General features: G+C 46.8%; 1 protein-coding gene across 2 annotated transcripts in view; it reads left to right on the forward strand.

Moving 5' to 3' along the window:
• The first annotated feature begins 3,208 nt into the window (after positions 1–3,208).
• The window catches only part of ZNF697 (zinc finger protein 697), a 30,191-nt gene continuing 13,373 nt past the window's right edge, over positions 3,209–20,026 (forward strand). The window contains exon 1 of one of the 2 annotated variants that reach the window (XM_060621593.3): positions 3,209–3,989. The gene's annotated coding sequence lies outside the window, so the exon portion shown is untranslated. Of the gene's footprint in view, positions 3,990–4,042; positions 4,389–20,026 lie in introns of those variants that run through there. The other variant, XM_060621591.3, reaches the window with a different exon arrangement.

The following is a 20,026-nucleotide window of genomic DNA, read 5'->3' on the forward strand; positions in this document are numbered from 1 at the left end:
TACCATGATCTGAGTTTTTTGCCCTCCTGCCTTTGCTGTTACTCTGGAAAGGGCAGAGAATTTCATGTTTCCAACCTGGCATGGCTCGATATATCTGACTCTTGACCATTTGGGTTTGCTGGCTAGAGTCAGAAAGAACGTCTTTACCCAGGCTCTAATTTCTTCCTCCCTGCTTCCACTGAGGCCAGTTTCAACACTAGCATATCTGGTTCTTCAGAATATTTATAAACACTGCAAACAGTCCAAACCTTCTAAAATGCTGTCATTTGTCAATCAAGACCTCTACAAGCCCACCCTTGAAATGCCGAGGGCTGGAGATGGAGACCTTTGCATTCAGCGTTTTGGCTACCGTATCACAAGGATTTCCAATTCCCCAGCCTGGTACCGAGGGTCCTTTCATGTGTCACCCTTCCTCAATTTAGCCAGGTGCACATTTAACAATCTGCACTGCAACACTCCACACTCAATGTATAGACCTCTCTTGGCTGCAAGAGATAGAACTTCACTCAAAATAGCTTAAGCCCAAAAGGGAATGTTTTGGCTCATCTAACAAAAAGAAAATCTAGGGTTATCTTGGCTTCAGGCATGATCAAACAGTATCACAAGGATTTGCTTGTGCATGCGTTCTCTCTGTCTCTCTCTGTCTCTGTCTCTGTCTCTCTCGCACACCACCCCTCCCTCTTTCTCAACTCTGCATCCTCTAGTAGCTTATCCTCTATACAGCAATGGAGCAGACTAGCTGGTTGGTGTTGATTACATACCCATCACTGGAGTGCAGGAGGACATGGGCTCTGCCCTTCTCTAAACCATAAGGATTAAGGTGAAAAGGGGATTATTTCCCCAAAGGTGCTGTTACCAAAAAAAAAAAAAAAAAAAAAAAAAAAAAGAAGGCGGGGGGGGTGGTAGGGAATGGATGCTTGTGAGGGTAAGAAAACAACAGATGTCCACCTTATACTTGAAAGCTTAAAACGTGTAGGCAAATGTCTCCTGGTTCAATTCCCCCTTTGAAAGGTGAGGCTGAGAATAGTTAACTATTCTATCTTAAAGTGAAGGGTGGGGGGAAGGCAAGGGTAAAATATTTGCTTAATTAAAAAATTAAATCCACACACTTAAAAGTTGAGACTTTTCTGAAGTTGCTGCATGCCTTTGGAACCCGTTGTGGAGTCGGAAAACTTGACATCCAGCCTGTAGCAGTGGGGAGCCCTGGTTTCCCTCCCCTCACTCCCTATTACCTCCCCAGAGGACTAGAAGGGCGGGGGAGGATGCATGACGAGGGAGAAAGGAATGTCATTTCTGCCTGGTCTCAGACTTTGCTGATCTTAGCTGGGAATGTGCAATTTATTAATTTCCATCTCAACATCTTCAGCAATGATATGTAACAGGAATTAGTTAATTCAGCAAGTATTTGTTGAATGCCTGATCTCTTATCCTTTCTCCCTCCTGTCTTCACCCTCTGCCTCTCTCCTAGTCCTTTCCCATCAGCATTTAAACATCCCCAAGGAGCTGTCATCTTAAAAACTAAACAAATACAAAGCCCACAAACAGAAACTGCCTTCCCCTTAGACCCTTCTCCCTTCCCAGCTACCACTTCTTTATAACCAGATTTCACACACTGAGAGTCCCTAGGTACTATTTGCATTTCCTGGCCTTTCTTGTTCCCTCCTCTGGCCACTGCTGTCCCACTCCTGATCTTGCTGGAACAAAAGAGTTTATGGAAAGAGCACCACTCTCTAAGAACAAAACCTCGGTGTTATGGCTTTGTCATAGCACTAGAATACTAGATGGTAATTGTCTGTGTGATGTCAACTTGAGTATGAACTTCCCGAGAGTTAAGACAGAGTTTGCAGTTAGTCAATATCTTATGGCTGAATGTTAACATACGTCTATTGTAGGTATGGTGACTAGCATGTAGGGAGCATTACACAGATCTCTTTTGAAGCAACTAATTAACCTGGGTTGGCAACAAAAGAGAAGGGCAGGTTTGATATGGGATGGAGAGGAGCGAAATTTTAGGGATCTTGAGCTAACTTAGAAATGTAGGAGGAGAATGAGGAGAGTGTGCTATATTAGAAGGAAGGCAGAAAATAGCTTCACCGAGGGCGTAGCAGGCAACGTTAAATGCCACAGGGAAGTTTCATCTTTTCAAGTTGAACACTACGAGGGGTCGCTGGATTTGCCAAATGATGATCAATTATCTGTTTTTCCCCTTGGTGGTAGTGGAGGGGGCAATTTCAGGGGGATGTTACCAGATTGCAAACCTTTAGGAAGCTGTAATTTATAGGGTCTGGCAAATGCGAGGATTGCAGTGAATGCAGCAGGAAGCTTGGGGAGGTACGTGATCCTATCTGCACACTTGTCACAATTTCTACACCTGAAATGGATTCAGCCCATGTTATCCCTGTGGTCAATTGTTCCGAGAGAAAGAGAACGACAGCAGAAAAGTGAATGCACTTTTCTTTTTTTATTTTTATTTAAAAAAAATTTTTTTTAACGTTTATTTATTTTTGAGATAGAAAGAGACAGAGCATGAACGGGGGAGGGTCAGAGAGAGGGAGACACAGAATCTGAAACAGGCTCCAGGCTCTGAGCTGTCAGCACAGAGCCCGACGCGGGGCTCGAACTCACGGACCGGGAGATCATGACCTGAGCCAAAGTCGGACGCTTAACCGACCGAGCCACCCAGGCGCCCCGTGAATGCACTTTTCTTAAAGTACACGGAGACCCCGGTGCAGTTGTTGTAATTCGTGTGCATTTGAAATGTGAAAGGCCAAGTGGATACACAGGGTGATTATGACCTTCTGATTACCTTTCAAACACACTTCAGAGCATGCTAGAACTCTTCCTTTCCTAGCTCGGTTCATCCCATGCTTCTCACTCCCCTGAAGAGAGAACACAACTTTTCATCATTCAGTCTCCAAGTGGCCCTTCCTTGATTTTTCCCACGAGGTCCCGGATATACAGTTCCAGAACTAGACAGGACTTTGTGGAGGATGTTGTAGACTCTGGATAGGCTGCAAGTGGAGTTCTCCGTCCCGAAGCCCCCTCCACAGACGGCCATAGTGGGCACTGCGTCTGTTTGTAGGACCCAGGATACTGACTCCTAAAGGTGAACGAGTAGAAATTCCAGCAGCACACGGGGTTTTTACTTGTCTTGGGGCTAATTCACATAATTTGTTTTCAATCGCTTAACTTAATTACTTTTCTTGAAAAGATGCCCGGGACAACGCCAACGTCGGAGGGAGCAAAGTCACCGGGTCAGGATCTGGAAACAATCAGCTCTCACGGTCCGAGGGATGAAGCGCCAAGATCTTAAGGAACCTGCATTCCTGGTGAGCAGTCAAATTCTTTTAATCCGCTCCCAGCAGGATTCCAGCGGTTTAAAAGACACAAGGAAAAGGAAAAAGAAAATCTGTTGCAAACACAAGTCAATCCGCAGCGAACCCACCCGAAACTTCCTCCTCTCCGAAGAAAAGGCCGCTCCAGCCGCAGAGCGCTCCCGCGTGTACCGCGACGGCTAGGCGGCGGACCACGGCTTAGGGGACCGCAGCCTTGGCGGCGAGCGCGGACCCGGGCGCGCGGACGGGCGCCCCGCGGGGTCGGACGGGGCGGGGCGCGGGGCGCAGGGCGGGGCGGGGCTCAGGGAGCGACGGCCCCGCCGCTCCCTGTCCCGGAGCGCCGCGGGAAGGAGCGAGCGCCGGCGCTCGCGTGCCGGGTCCCCCTCCGGCCGGGGCAGCCTCCCGGGCGCCCGCCGCCGTGGTGGCAGGAAGTCCCCGGGAACTACAAATCGAGGCATGCTGGGAACATTCCCCTGCTCCTCCCAGGAAATGTCCTTTGTCCAGCCCTACAGGAAGCCCCAGTGAGGAGTCAGCCGGGCTGGCGGCCAGTCTGCCAGCCGAGCCCGCGGCCGCCGCCGCCGCAGCACAAGGGCAGACGCGCCGCGCGCGGGGCTCCGGCCGGGGCGCGCGCTGCCCTCGCTCCTCGCCGCGCAGGTAGGAGCGTGGCCGCGGCTGGGCTCACGGCCGCCTGGGGATGGGGCTGACCGGGACCCGAGCCGGTCGCCGCGGGGATGGGCTGTGCGCCGGTGAGCGGGTGGCGGAGCGGCTGGGCGAAGTTGTGCCGCGCGCACCGGACCGCTGTCCGCTCCCCCGGGGCGCAGAGGCCCCGCGCGCGTGGCGGGGTGGGGGGAGGCTCTGCCCCCCGCCCCCCCCCGAGCCCAAGCTGAGCTCGCTCCGGGATCTGTGGCGAGGGGCGGGGAGGAGGCGGCCGAGACGCGAGGGAGGAGGCAGCGCTGCGAGAGCTGGTGGGACCGTCCCGCCGACCACCGAAGGGGGCATCCGAGACCCTCGGAAAAACGAAGCCCGGGGAGGAGCTTGGAAGGCAAGGAGAAGGTGAAGGGCTTTGTGTGCAGCTGCGGACAGGGACCGAGTGTGCTTCCCTCCCCTTGTCTGTCTACGCCCCCAGCCCCACTCGAGGCCGGAGGAGTGGGGGTGGGGCACTCCAAGGAGGGGCAGCGGGTCATCTTGGGTCCTTGCGAAACGCGTTCCTCCTCTTCCCTCTCCCATCAGCCGACTCCCATCAGCGGCTTGGGCTGCCATCAGACTGGGCAGATGGCACAATAAGGATGAGTGGGTGGGGAGATGGGCAGCAGCTCGCCGTCCCGGAGGGTCGCCGTTTAGCTCCGGTGGGCTTCCCAACCCCCGATGTCCATGTGTGCCCGTGGGCGGGTAGCCGGGCGAAGCTGACGCGCTCACCCGAGGATAATGGTGTGAGTGGAGGCATGGGGTGAGGCGCGTGTTGCGAGGACCGGGCGAGTAGGAGGTGGAGGGGGCGCTGGGTGTACCTAACGGCCAGTGCACATTACGGCCAGGCTTCCAGAATCGGGTTACCACTTCCTCTGGGACTTTCCACGATTGTCCTTTTTCCTAACTGCCCCCCTCCCCCCCAGTAATGAATCACCCACCCCTTACTACAAGAGCGCCGGGCTGGATTCAATTTGGTCGTGTGTGCCTCCCTGCTTTTATAGCGGGCCTATGCGTCCTTTACCTGTGGGGTGACGCGGGTACGCTGCATCCCCTCTGGCGTTATCCTCGTCCCTGGGGGACTGCGGGTGTGGTGAAGGCGGTTGAATGGTGGCTAGCAAGTTAATAGTCTTCGGGGAGCAAGTTAATAGTCATCCATCCATAGTGATGGATGAGGTGGGCAACTTTGAACGCGGCCCAAGTGCTACTGCTGTATCGGAGCTCACTTGCCTAAGGGACCTCGGTTTCTCCTTTTCCCCCTTCCCGTCTTTTTTTTTTTTTTTTTTTTTTTTTTTTTTTTTGTAAATTCTGTATCCAAATGGTTCCCTCCTCTCTTAACAAACCAACATATGGATATTAGTTAACGTGGAATGTATTTTAAGAGCCAAATGAACCTGTAAAAATGCCACTTGGTGGTGAGACAGGAGCAGCCAAGTCTCCTGGTGAGAAAGATGTGTGGAGGCACAGAGCGCAGCCCTGTTTATAGAGGGTTTGTAGGGGGAACAGACTCTTCACGCTGGTGTCTGTAGGAGAGGTGAAGCATCTGAAGGGAAGAATGGAGCTGGGAAAAACCCAGTTGTCCAGGCTGAGGGCATGGGGATGGCGGATAAAGCGGAAAGGTATGTTTCCGATAAAGCGGAAAGGTATGTTCGTTTGGAAGACGATCTCGAGTGGGAACATTTTGGCAGTGTGTGTGTGTGTATGTGTGCATGTGCACATGTATGTGTGTGTTGGCGGTAGAGGTGTTGTTGGCGGAGAATTGATGTCAGAAGTTCAGCCTGGCCCCCAGCAGAATAAGGTGGCGCCAAGAGTGAACCAAAGTCATAAATGGGAAGCCAGGCCACCCTTTGCCTTACGCACAAAGTAAAACGTTGATGGCCTTCAAAAACCACTGGGATTGAGGAGGGGAATGGAGACAAATCAGACTGAGGCAAAGCGGCTGATGCAGCTGCAGTGGGGCGGGAAGGCTGACCTCACTGGAGGCTGTGTGACTAAGGCTGATAAAGTTACACCACATTTCCTCTCCCTCCCCCCAGAAAGCTTTGGATTTCCTCAAAATCTACATGTTTGCCTAATTTCTAGCATCCATTTAAGGGAAAGAGGAAGGGTAAAAGTTGAGTATAAAGATGATAAATTAAGACACAGATACTCCCAGCTCATGTAGAGTGGGGAAAAAACCCCTCACAAAACTGCAGTGCCATTTAAGAGGTCTGGAGCCTGAAGCTATGCCAGTGTTATGTGGGCTTTTTTTTTTTTTTTTTTTCCAAACATAGGCTTCACACCCAGTGTGGAGCCCAGTGCCGGGCTTGAACTCACAACCCTGAGATCAAGACCTGAGCTAAGAGTCCGAGGCTTAACCGACTGAGCCACCCTGGCGCCTTTGTGGGCTTTTCTTTGTATCTAAGATGCTGCTTCTTTTCCTTCTTTTTTGCCTTTTTTTTTTTAAACCCCCCTTATCAGGTTTCTTAGCACCGCATACTATGTAGTGGTAATGTGATCAATAAAGGTATGTCCTTAGTTTGGCATTCAAAACCCTTCACACTCACCTTGATCCTCCATTGGATCCAGAGCATCCCAAATTACCTACCCATTCTTGCAGCAAACAGTGCCCGTTCCCAGATGCCACAGATATCCTTCCACCAGTGTGTCTCCACCGGGTTAAACTCCATGCTTGTTAGGCATCCCGGCACTGCCTCTGATTATTTTCTGCAAATCCTAGCCCAACTGATGGAGCACCCTTCTGGAAGTCTTCCCAGACTTCCCAGTCAGAATTCATCTCATCCCCGTGGTACTTTGTATCTTTTGGATGACTCACACCTCTGGTCTGTCTTGAGATAGCTGGATGTTCATATTTCTCCCCATCAAACTGTAACCCCCTTGAGGGCAGTGGTCACTCTACCCTGTGCTTTACCTAGCAGTGCAAAACAGGTGTTTATTTGAAAAGCATGAGTAAATGAGGAGTGAGTGAAAGAATGCATATGTCTTTGTTTTAAACATCTATGTATTTGAGAGAAAGAGGGAGAAAGTGGGGGAGGGGGAGAAACAGAAAGGGGGAGACAGAGCATCTGAAGCAGGCTCTGCAGAGTCCACTTTGGGACTCGAACTCAGAACCAGGAGATCATGACCTGAGCTGAAATCAAGAGCCAGTCGCTTAACCGGCTGAGCCACCTAGGGGTCCCAAGAATGCATATGTCTTAATTTGTCTCTTTTCTACAAAAAAGGGGATGAAGCCTTTCCCATAGACCTGTGAGGATTCATTGCAATTGTGAACCTAAAGCATCTGGTGCATAATAGTCTGGAACTTTTCCTTTTGCTCCTGGATTAAGAGGCCCTAGAAGGATCTATCACCAAGTCTAGTACAAAGACATTCATTAGAAGTTTGTTGAGTAGGTTCTTTGCCAGCCTACGTTTTCAGACTCTTATAGACAGGGTGCAGAATGGATTAATCCCAGGTGAATAATCAGTGACTTTCTGGCTGGCTCCTGGACGGAAGGAGGTAACTGTTCCCCCTCAATTTTGTGAGGGTGAGATGTGCTTTCTAGAAAGCAGCACCGCAGAGGCTCTCCTGCTGTTTGGAGTGAAGCCACTGACGTCTGTCATGTTGCTTTGATTTTTTTTTCTAACTTTTTAATGTTTATTTATTTTTGAGAGAGAGAGAGAGAGAGACAGAGTGTGAGTGGGGGAGGAGCAGAGAAAGAGGGAGACACAGAAACTGAAGCAGGCTCCAGGCTCTGAGCTGTCAGCACAGAACCTGACACAGGGTTTGAACCCACAAACCGCGAGATCATGACCTGAACCGAAGTCGGACGCTTAACCCACTGAGCCACCCAGGCGCCGCATGTTGCTTTGATTTTTACAGCCCAAGCCGTCTGCCAGGATTAAAACGTAGTATATACAAGTACAAGGCAGATCAGACTCTCAGATTTTCCTCCAAGACACTGCAATTTTGTCGCCCCTCACTTAGCTCTAACTGGACAGCTTTTCATGCTTGCTTTTCCCTTGATCACAGCAACAGTTACAGTTATTGAACACCTGTGTAGCAACTATCGCACTAGATAATTTCCGTGCATTGCCTCCATCTGATGACTTACCTATTATGATCTCCATTCAAAAACGGAGGAAATGGGAGCTCAGAGGGAAGTTAAAGTAACTTGCTTCAAGTCCCAGATTCCGATCTGGAGGTAGACTGGAATTTGGCTCTCTGACTCCCAACCCTGGTCAGAAAGGGTGGATCTTTCCTCACTCTCGGAGAAAACTGCCAGATCTCTCTTCCTTCTTCCTTCACTTCCCAAATTTCCTGCCAGCAACACTGGGTTTTAAGTTCGTGCTAGTGGATCTCATTCTGAGAGGTACTGGTTTTTCATAAATTCATTATTCTTATGCCCTTAAACTCCCAGGGCCATCAGCTGGAAAGCTCAGGTTCAGAATCCCTAATAAGACCCTGTAGCACAGAACTGTGCCTCGAATCCTTTTCCCCTCTCTCCCAGCCTATCTGAATTCTTTCTATTCCTCCCTCCGGGCCAAGTCTTACCCCTTCCAAGCAGCCTTTCTTGACACTCCAGGTTACACTCAGCCTCTCCTCTAATTTTCTGCATTGTCTGAAATACCTGAAGGTCAGCGTCTTCCTAATGAAAGCAAACCTGAATAAGCCCCACAGTGGAGGGAATATTTGCGTATTCCCTGCGCATGGTGGAACCATGTGTCCAGAACACAACCCAGCGTGGGGTGGCCCTTCAGGAACTGAGCTGAGTCGACCGTAAATTGGTAATGACTGAAAATGCAAAAATGTAGGCATGAAACATTATTTGCATGTTGACAGTTTGGAAGAGAGGTCACTGGGATCATGTTCTTGGTTAATTTTCATCCCTTTCACGTGACTGCCGCAAGAAATAAACACCTTCTGGAAATATGCCAGAGCCGACCCCTGTACTGCTGAGTTTCATGAGCTTGACTGACATCACTGATAAATGATTATGGTGTTTTATGGATAATGGGGTAGCATGGGCGGGGCCATTGCTTCACTACCTCCCCCCTTGATGTCATGCCCGCCTTCTCCCGTAATCTTATAGGAAGGGCCTTTTTATTGCACATCTGAGAAAATCACAAGTTTCCCTGCTCCTACAGATATGTTTGGGCCGGGGAAGGTAAGGCGGGGGTGAGGAAGGAAGAGCGTTTGTTTATTTTTACCTCTGAGAGCAGCATCACTTGTGTGGGGTATGGATTTGGATTTTATTGTGTCCTGTATTGATGGGGATGGTAAAAAAGATCAGCGGCCTCTCCTCTTCGGGTGGAAAAGGCTTTTACTCACCACAATATCGCATTCATCCCTGAGACCCACTGTGCCTCCTTTTTCCCTGACCTCAAGGCTGCGCAGCACTTTGGAAGCCTGGGTATAAACACAGTGTGCTGTGGGGTGGTTTTAAGCACATGAATCATTTTAAGGCAACTAGTATAGTTCTTGGGATGCCTGCCTTCGTTCGGCAGTCACTCACTGCGCATCTGTAGGCCAGCAAGTTTTCCAGCTTGGTGTGCGGCTGGACCACATGTGAGTCTTCAAGTTTCCCTTCCTGCAAAGGGTCAAGTATGCATCCTGTACGTGCTGTAATTTGCTAAACTAAGTGTAGTTAGGGGGAAAGATCCTACCTGTTTCAGAGAGGCATTTTAGTATATATTGTCTCCTGAGAACTTTATTAGAATCTTACCATGAGTTAGAAAACAGGAACCATTCTTTCTGGTTTTTATTAATCAGAAATGTGTCACTTTTATCTCAGTGCTGTGCACATTCATGTGGTTAGCATATCTTTGGTGCTTGACAACACTAAGGCAAAGCACTATTGGAAGAACCCATTTCCAGTTGTTGACCCCCCCCCCCACCCTCCCGCCTGCCCCCACCCCACCCAACACCTAGGAACCTTTGTGTATTTCAAAGAATCACTCTTTTTTCTAGTCTTTTTTATTTTTTTAAATTTATTTTGAGAGAGAGAGAGAGCAAGCAGAGAAAGAGGGAGCCAGAGAATCCCAAGCAGGCTCCACACTGTCAGTGCAGAGCCTGATGCGGGGCTCAAACTCACGTACCATGAGATCATGACCTCAGCTCAAGTCAACAGTTGGGCGTTTAACTGACTGAGCTACCCAGGCGCCCCTTTTTTCTCTTTTTAAAATAATCTCTCAGGCAGGTATTGACAATAATTTCTGGTAGTAGTAGGTGGTTTTGAAAGCAGTGATTTTTCATTAGAACGTAACCTCCACAAAGCAGAACCCAGTATAATGGGTAGCACATGGTAAGTGTTCAGTAACAATTTGTTGAGTGAATGGATGTGTTATCTTTTAAAGTATTTCATTTTGATTCTTTCCTAATATGATGGCATTGCCAATTTCCTACCGTGTGATGTGGCAAAGCGTCCATGCTTAAATGTTATATAAGCAGAGGAAATATAGATGTTTTTTTACAAGATGGCCTTTATTTTTTAGAGTGGTTTTATGTTCACAGCAAGGTTGGGCACAAGGTAGAGAGTTCCAGAGTGGCCTCCTGCCCCTACATATGCACAGCCTCCCCATTATCAGCATCGCATACCAGAGCAGTATGTTTGTTAAAAATCCATGAACCTGTATTGACACATCATTATCACCCAAAGTCCACAGTACACGTTAGCATTTGCTCTTGGTGTTGTACATTCCAGGAGTTTTGGCAAATGTGTAATGACATGTATCCACCGTTTTAACATCATGCTGAATAGTTTCACTGCCCTAGAACGTCCTCTGTATCTGCCTGTTCATCCCTTTCTCCCCTCTAACTCCTGGCAAACACTGATCTTTTTACCATCTCCATAGTTCGCCTTTTCAAGAATGTCATATAGTTGGAGTCATACAGTATGTAGCCTTTTCAGATTGACTTCTTTCACTTAGTAATGGGCACTTAGTTCCCCCCATGGCTTTTCATGACTTGATAGCTCATTTCTTATTACCGCTGAATAATATTCTGTTTTCTGGACGTGCCACAGTTTATCCATCTGTTGAAGGACACCTTGGTTGTTTCCAAGTTTTGGTGATTATGATTAAAGCTGCTGTAAACCTCCATATGCAGGGTTTTATGTGTGGATGTTAAGTTTTCAACTCATTTGCATAAACACCAAGGAGTGAGAATGTCGGATTGTGTGGTATGAAAGGCTCAGTTTTATAAAAAGCTGCCCATCTCTCTTCCCAAGTGGCTGTACCATTTTGCGTTCTTATCAGCACTAAGAGAGAGTTCTTGTTCCTCTGCATCATCACCAGCATTTGATGTTGTCAGTGTTCTGAATTTTTTGCCATTCTAATAAATGTGTAGTAGTGTGTTGTTTTAAACTGTAGATCCCTGGTGACGTATCATGTTGAACACCTTTTCATAGGCTTATTTGCCATCTGTAGATCTTTGGTGAGGTGTCTGTTTAGAACTGTTGCCCATTTTTATTTTATTTACTTTAAATTTTTTAAAAGAATTTTTAAAAAGTTTTTATTTATTTATTTTGAGAGAGAAAGCTCAAATGGGGGAGGAACAGAGAGAGAGAGAGAGAGAGAGAGAGAGAAAGAATCCCAAGCAGGCTCTGTATTGTCAGCGCCAACCCCAATGCGAGGCTCGAACTCAGGAATCGCAAGATCATGACCTGAGCTGAAGTTGGACATTTAATGGACTGAGCCACCCAGGTGCCCCTGTTGCCCATTTTTAAATCAAGTAGTTCATTTTCTTGTTGTTAAGTTTTAAGGGTTCTTTGTGTGTTTTGGATAACAGGCCTATATGTGATGTGTCTTTTGCAAATATTTGCTCCCAGTCTGTGGCTTGCCTTCTCATTCTCTTGATATATTTTTATATACATGAACTTTTCTTGTTTTTCTCCTTTTGGTGAGTGTACGTGTGCCATATCTATTTTAATGCAAACCCAGCTTACCCCAGAAGTGAGAAATCTCATGTAAAATAAACCTGCAGAAATGTTCCCTCACTTCTTTTTTTTTTTTTTTAAATAAGGTGAATGTCAATGGAATTTTACTAGACTGTGACCTCAGCCTGGACTAGCTCAGAAGCAGTTGCTATAAGAACTCCCTTTATTTCTTCCCTGCTCCCAACTAGGTACTTGTATGTATTGATCAAACTGGTAGTTTGGTAAATATTTCTGGTCACCTACTTCCTGTAGAGCATGGACCTTTTTACACACTTCTTGAAGAGCCTCTGTTTGTCCATAGCTTAATTCTGGACTCTTGAGGAAAAGGGGTTTCTAGGCTGATGATTGTATGCAGGTGAGAGATAACAAGACTATAGTAGAAAATGAAAAAACACAAACCCCCTGCAAACGGCCACAGAAGAAGCTTTGGTCTGAACAGACACTTACAATGTTAAATAGACGTTTTCCCCCGTATTTGATTGTGTTTCCTGATGTGCCTCCCCGCTGACCCCCTCCCCAACCAAGCAACTTCTAACGGATGATTGTTAGTCTTTTTCATTCATCATTTAACTTCTGTTCATTCTGGTCCTGCTTTTCCTCCAGGGGTGAGCAGAGAAGCAGCTGTCCCGTCACATTGACAAGAGTCTAGTAGCATTTCCCACCACGAACACAGACACAGCTGTGTGCCACCTCTGTCCTTTGCAGAGCTGAACTGAGTGTTTAAAGCTTAGAGTGGAGGGGAGGACTCCCGACAGGACAATCGGATGCAAACAAGGGTGCTGGCATTTGGCCAAGGGATGAGGGTTCTTTTTCTAGAACATTCTAACTTCTGAAGCTAATTGCCACTTTCTATCATGTCTACTTATTTAGCAGGATAATTAAGCAGGCTTGGCTCTTGGTGCTGACAGGTTATTGGATCCTGTTCGGAGAGCTAGGTAGTTTCCATGGCTCTGCCTTACCTGATGTGATCTTGGCCACATCACTAGATTTCCTGGTCTTGTTAGTCCTTCGTTTTGGGACTGAGGGAGAGAAATAAGGACACCTAATTTTATGCATTTTAAGAAATAATTTGAGGGCTCATTATTGGGGGGGGGGGGGGGCATGGATAACCAAAGTGAGTAAATCAACGTGTTCCCTGTAGGAGCTGGCAGTCGGGAGCTGGTAGGGAGGGAGAGAAAACGAATACGATACAAATTATTGTAATTTTAAAACCGACAGTATTTTAAAAACTAACAAGAGACAGAAGAAGATAAGGAAAAGTACCTTAAAGAGTCATACAAAGCGAAACAATAGTAATTCTCTCTGAGCATTTAACAATAATCCTATAGGGTACATATACTTATTGTACCCATTTTGTAGATGATGAAGCCAAGGCTCCAAGAGATAGAGCAACTTGTTTAAGGTTCTAGAGCTAGAGGCTGGATTCATACAGGTGGCGTGGCTCCAGCATCTGAGCTTTTATTACTTCCTACCAGGAAATGCATCATGCTGTTTCTTGAGGAATAGCATGGCAAGAGAGGAAAAACACAGGGTGCCTTCTGGGAGGCTTAAAGCATCAGGGTTTTGCCTGGGGTTAGCCGATTAGAGGTCAGGGAGGGGTAAGAGAATCTTAGGCTACATTGTTGAAGACGGAGTTTATGCTTCTCTGAAGACTATGGCAGAGTCTGTCAGGGTTCTGAGCTCCAAATGGAGTGGTAACTATGTTTTAAGATCAATCCAGCAGGTGGTATGTAGGTGCGTGTAACTGGTAAGAGTGTCTATTGCAGTGATCTCGGCCACAGAAAAAAAAGAGGAAAGAAATAAAAGGAAGGGCTCCGAAACTGATTTGACTGAAAGGGGTGAGGAAGGGTCAGACAACAGGGTTTTGAGCCTGATGAGTAAGAACAGAGAGGCATGGACAGAAATCGGTACTGTGAGGAACTGATTTGTAACAAAGATTTGGGAGAAGAGCTACTGTTTTTTGGTGGAAATTCATTTAGTCTTCACAACAGCCTTTCAAGGTCACTTGTTTTTCTCATTGCAAAGACAAGGAAACTCTGTCTCAAGGAGGTAAGTAACTGTCCTGGGGGATACACTATGTAAGAGGCAAACCGCCGTTTGAAACCAGGTCTGTTGATGCCTCCTGTCCTGTGTCCCGTGTGATGTTCAGGGCAGTGGTATTAATGCTCCTCAGTGTGATGCTTGGTGCATCATTAGAAACGTGGATCTGGAGTGCACATCAGGGGTTGGGGTAAGAGGTTCAAATACTGAGGTCTCTGGGCAGAGGTGTTTCTCTAAAATTAGGGAAAGGGGCTAGATGATTGAGAGGTGAGAGAGAAGAAAGTGTAGACAAGAACCTTGAAGGCTGACTTGTTTGAGGGGTTCAGAAGAGGAGACAAGGTGGGGCACCTGGGTGGCTCAGTCGGTTAAGCGCCCGACTCTTGACCTCAGCTCAGGTCCTGCTTGATCTTATGGTTGGTGAGATAGAGTCCAGGGTTGGGCTCTGCACTGACAGCCAGAGCCTGCTTGCGATCCTTCTCTCCCTTTCTCTGCCCCTCCCCTGCTCTCTCTCTCAAAATAAATAAACTTAAAAAAATTTAAAAAATAAAGAGAAGCCAAGGTGGTAAGTGCTCAGGAGGACTGGGACAGTGTAATATGAAACTCAGGAAGGAGAGAATTTCCATGGGACGTGTCTCAGCAGGATTTCTGCAGTCATTTACTGAATCCCTGTTACATATACAAGCACTTTGCGGTGTTGATGGTGTTAACCTTAAACATAAAGGTCAGTTACTTTACCAGTAAAATGGGTTTATTTGGGAAAAACAGAACTGTAACTTGAGACATGCAAGCTTTGGCAAAAGCATAGGCGTGCCCAGCAAGCAAAGGAGAGGAACATTATTTTATGGAGAAGAAGGAGGAAGTGGAAAGAGGTTGTTTTTAATGCAAGTCCAGTGGAGACAAGCCCAAGTCTGGGCTGCTGACCTTCCCATTGGCTGAGTTGCAGGGTAGTTGATTTCTTGCAGGAGATGTAATGTACATCTTTTCCTATTGGGGTCTGTGATTGGAGGTTCTTGCTTTAATTGACTTGAGTAGTAAAGGCCGTTTCTCTTAGCCTCTCCTTCTACCATCCAGACTCCACTTTAGGTGAGGTTTCCTTTTATTAATTTGCACAATGGCAAGATCATAGGAGAAGAGACCACTGGATTTGGAAGCTCAGAAATTATAGCTGGTACTGATGTAAGCCTAACTCTCTAAATGTTAGCTATTAATACTATCTGCTGGGATGGCTCACACCTGGGAAGCCTGTGGTTCCCTGGGGAACTGATGTGTGTGGTGATGAAGCACTTTATCAGGTCTCACTGGCACGGACCCCTCCTTTTCCCAGGAGGCACTGCAGAAGGGGATGTAATATAGTTTGATCGTTGGTTTGGGGCATTTAAAAAACAGTAATGTGAAGAAAAAGTGCCCCTTCATAGAGTTTCATAATTTGGTAGAAAAATATCTTTTAAAATTCTTGTTAGAATGGAGTGAGGGGCGCCTGGGTGGCTCAGTCAGTTGAGCGTCCGACTTCAGCTCAGGTCATGATCTCGCAGTCCGTGAGTTTGAGCCCCGAGTCGGGCTCTGTGCTGACAGCTCAGAGCCTGGAGCCTGCTTTGGATTCTGCATCTCCCTCTCTCTGCCCCTCTCCTGCTCTCTCTCTCTCTCTCTCTCTCTCTCTCTCTCTCTCTCATGATGACTTTTCTTTCAGATGCTGTACCAAGGACTTGGAATTATTAACTGTTTACCATAACACTCCATTAACCCAAAGCTAACTCAAATGATTGCTTTCTTTCCTAGCCAACAAGATGTCTGTTTTCTCTAAGAAAAACAGTTAAATCAGAGACCCTTTTTAAGCATCGCACGAAGATAAGTTTGAAGAACACTGTCTGAGGGAAAAATAATTAAAATCAAAATAGAAAAGAAGCAATTAGCAGGAGTCTGGAAGAGAACAGGAAAAATAGGAGGAAGGTAGCATCCGTGATGTGTGGTAAAGCCAGAGCACACCCTGCAAATACGACTGAGCCGGCTGGGGAGTGCACTGCAGGGCACATGGAGCTTGAAAGGAATCCCATAACCTGGAGGGCGGTCCCATTTCTACCACCAGCTCCCCACCTTTGTGAATTCAAACAAGCCACTTATTTTCCCTAGTCCTCATTTTCCTCATCAGTAAAAGGAGGGATCCTTTAAAGACATTTTCAGCCAAAAAAAATCGTGCTACTGGCTCGTCATCTGTGGATATTGTCTCTTCGGCAAAATTTAGCTTGTGGTTGGTCTGTTTCTGCATCGTCTCCCACACAGAGCATGCCAAGCTATTACAGCAGGAGCAAGAAGATGTAAGAGGAAGGAGGGTGAATCTAAGAAACCGTATTGGTGGTGATGGGTCATGTCGGATGAGCGTGCCTGGAACGCTTTTTTACTCGCCATGAAGTGTGAGCCGGGATTCCTTATACTGCAGAGTTTTGTGTTCCTCCTAGAATCCTTTTTTTTCACCTGGGTATTTCCAAGTTATTATTTCCAGGCAGGATGACTCTGTGAGCACTTTGAAGATTTGTTAGGAATGAGTTGGCGACTTTGGCCAGATTTTTAGTTCTTTTTCCTTGGAGAAAAGGAGGATTAGCTAACAAAGCATTTTGCGTCCTGGGTAGGTAATGGCTTGATTAATGTGCTTTGACTCACTGCCCAAGTAAGCAGCTGATGGGAGCTATAAACCCAGGGTCAAACTTGTATAAATTAGCTACATCCCAGAGAGGCAGTGTGTTGGAGTCTTGAAGAGCAACTTAAGTCCCTCTTAGTGCACCTGCCGTGTAACACAAGTGATTAGGAAGCGAGAAGCAGGTGAGCTAAGTGAGATCCAGGGAGGCCCAGATCATCAGTGTGAGTGTTTCAGCCAAGCACTGTCGGCTGCGTGGGGTAGAATAGAAGGGGGATTGGAACAAAAGTTGCGATGTCAGTGATTGAAGCTCGTGTCTGCCCTTAACTGGTACACTCATGGGTAATTCACTTAAACTTTCTGAGTCCCAAGGCTTATGCTTCTGTAAAATGGTGCTGGACGAGACCAGCAGATTCTCCTCTTGCCGGCTGCCTCGTTCTGCTCTGTCATCAGCTGACGTTTGTGTCTGTGCTGCCGCCTGATTTGGGATCTACTGTCAGCACCTTCTCTTCTCCACCAACCCACCAAAACATCCCGTGGCGTGTGGGGGTGCAGTGGGCTCTTACACCTCTTCCCCCAGACTACTGTGGACTTCTGAAACACTGTGATAGGCAATGTATTATGGGTCCTCCGTAGTAGTGGTTTATAACAGGGTTTGGTTTTGTTTGCCATAAATTCTTTCAGAGTCCAAGGGAAAGCCATGGGCCTTCTCAGCAGAAGAAAGTTTCTACAGACACATTCACATAAGACTGCAGGGAGTTCATGGACTCTGAAGGCTCTCAGGCTAAGAACCCACGCCCAAGAAAAATACCATTATTCTGCTTCCAAGCTTGTAGAGGATGCTGTTCTCTCCAGGAAATGCTAGGGGCCGAAGGTAAAGGGGACATTAGGAAACCCTGAGCCTCACGACTGGCTTGGGGACTGTGGTATTGAAGCAGTGAATGAGCTTGGATGCCACAGTCTCCTTGTTGAGACAAATGCACCACTTCCTGGATGACAGCTGTGTCCTGTGACCAGTTCTGTGTTCCCTTCGCTAAAGCGGACAATGTCTGTGAGCTTTTGGTTTCCAGCCTGAAGTGGGAACGTAATACCGTCTAGCTGCTCTCTCTGTGATACGGTGTGAGTAAATTTGCATGGCATTTCTCCGAGAAGGACACTCTCTAAATGTAACAGTTCTCAGCTTGGGCTAGTAAAGTAATTCTGTCCCTGCCAGGGTTCATCTCCTGGAGATCACATTTTCATACGTCACGAGTGTATTAGCTTCCTTTTCACCGACACGCACCCTGACCTTTTTCATCCCCTCAGAAGATCGTTCTGGGGACGACCAGTTACCAATAAATATACTCAGTCTGTTGGATGCTCGTGTCATTTTGTCATTTTGGCTTTTCCGGGGATAAAGCATTCCTCTGGCCGAGTTGTCAGGACCGTGTCCCCTGTCAGGTTTGTCTCCCCTTGGTCTTGGGTGTAAAGTGGCTGAACTAACAATAAGCACCAGCTATGGCAAGATTGTTTTTTGAGTTCCTTGGAAATATAATAGGTGATGAAAGTGGAAACAGTTTTCTGATGCTATTTTGTGTAGAACAGCCATTCTATCATAAGAAGAAGAAATAAAAAGCTCAAAACATCGAAGTTAAGTTCCTTTTGTGTCTCCCCTACTGCCTCTCTCCCCAGTTCTCAGGGGCTCTATTCAATATTGAGCATCGTAATCAGTCCCGATTTGGTGTACTTCGTAAAAGCAGGCTAATCCGTTTGTGGAAGTCACTGATTTTTTTATTACAGTCGGTTCAGCGTTTGAATGAATATAATCAGCCTTACGTTTCAGAAACAAAACGTATGTTTTCCATTTTACAACTTTTTATTAGTAGCTTTCCTGGCAAACACAAAGTAAGTAGAGCAGTGTGATAACACCGCATATACCTCTCTGCTTCAGCAGTCAGCTGTGATCACTGAAAGGGCGTCTTATTTTTTCTGCATCTCTGCCCACTCCCCTGTATCCTGGACATTTCATTTCAAGTGAAGCAAATTCCAGACATACCATTTCACCTGTAAATACTCCATTATGAATATATTAAAGCTGTAAGAGCTCTTTGTAAATTTATTCCCAATACCAACACCTTAAAAAAAAAAAAAACACAAGTAAGTTTCTTACTATCAAATATGTAATCAGCATTCATGAGTTCCCAGTTGTGTTATAATTTGTTTCTGTACCTTAGTTGACTTGGGATTCAAGTAAGGTCTGAACGCTGGTGTTGGTTGAGACATCTCAAGTCTTTTGACTTGGCGGTTTCCTTCTTGCGTATCATTCTTGCTATTTTTGTCATTGTTGGTAAAGAAACTGGATCATATGTCTCCCATAGTTCCTATGATCTGGGCTTTGCTGACAATGTTATTCTTATTTTTTTAATGTTTATTTGTTTTTGAGAGAAAGAGAACAGAGCGCAAGTGGGGGAGGGGCAGAGAGAGAGGGAGACACAGAATCCCAAGCAGGCTCCAGGCTTCAGGCTTCAAGCTGTCGGCACAGAGTCTGATGCGGGGCTGGAACCCACGAACCGCGAGATCATGACCTGAGCCGAAGTCGGATGCCCAACTGACTGAGCCACCCAGGCGCCCCTGATAATGTTATTTTTAAGGAAATAGGAGTCATGCAAGTATGTGATTTTTAAAAACATGTTTTTCAGCCTATGTAACATCTCACTCTGTGCTGAAGACCGTGCAGCTCTAGAGTTTGCAGTTTAATTAGGCAGGAAAATTGAAGCATCAGGAGACGTCTCTACATTTTTCTTCTTGCTTTCTCTGTTGGAAGACGCCTTGGCAAATTGTATGCAGTGGTGTCACTTGCCCACTGCTGAAACGAATGGGGCTGGAACACGCCAGCCCATCTTCATCGGCAATGCCAAACAGTTATTTTGGGCAGAGAATGGGGAGAGCAGTTTTTCCTGTTGAATCTGTAAGTGGGAAACTGGGGTGATTGAATGTATACATCAAACCCCTTGGTCCCAGTGCTCCTCTCTCGCTGTCTGCATTCTCTTGAGGACTGTTCATTCCAGTGGAAATAGGATCACAGAATCATCTGCGGGGGGGGGGGGGGGGGAAAGAATTCCTGGAGTCACCTGGCCCCATCAGGTAACCTTAACCAGGATTCCAGCATCAGCTCTCCAGAACAAAGCTGTTTGTTAACAATTTCCGCAGCCCACATTCGCCCACCGTGCCTTCTAAGTCTGCTTTCTCCCTCGTCCTTCAGCGAAACAGATTATTAAATTGCGTCTCTCTCTGCAGTGGGAGTGTGTGCCTGTAAACATATGTGTGTGTCTGTGTAGCTCTTCGGTTAAGATTAATTTTGATTCTTCCCTGCTGTCCTGTATGGTGCCTACACCCAGAGACCCTGTTCAACTATCTGTATATAGGAATGATTTTTTATAAAAAAG

The sequence above is a fragment of the Panthera onca genome, chromosome C1 (assembly GCF_046562875.1).
Source record: "Panthera onca isolate mPanOnc1 chromosome C1, mPanOnc1 haplotype 2, whole genome shotgun sequence".
Taxonomy (NCBI): domain Eukaryota; kingdom Metazoa; phylum Chordata; class Mammalia; order Carnivora; family Felidae; genus Panthera; species Panthera onca.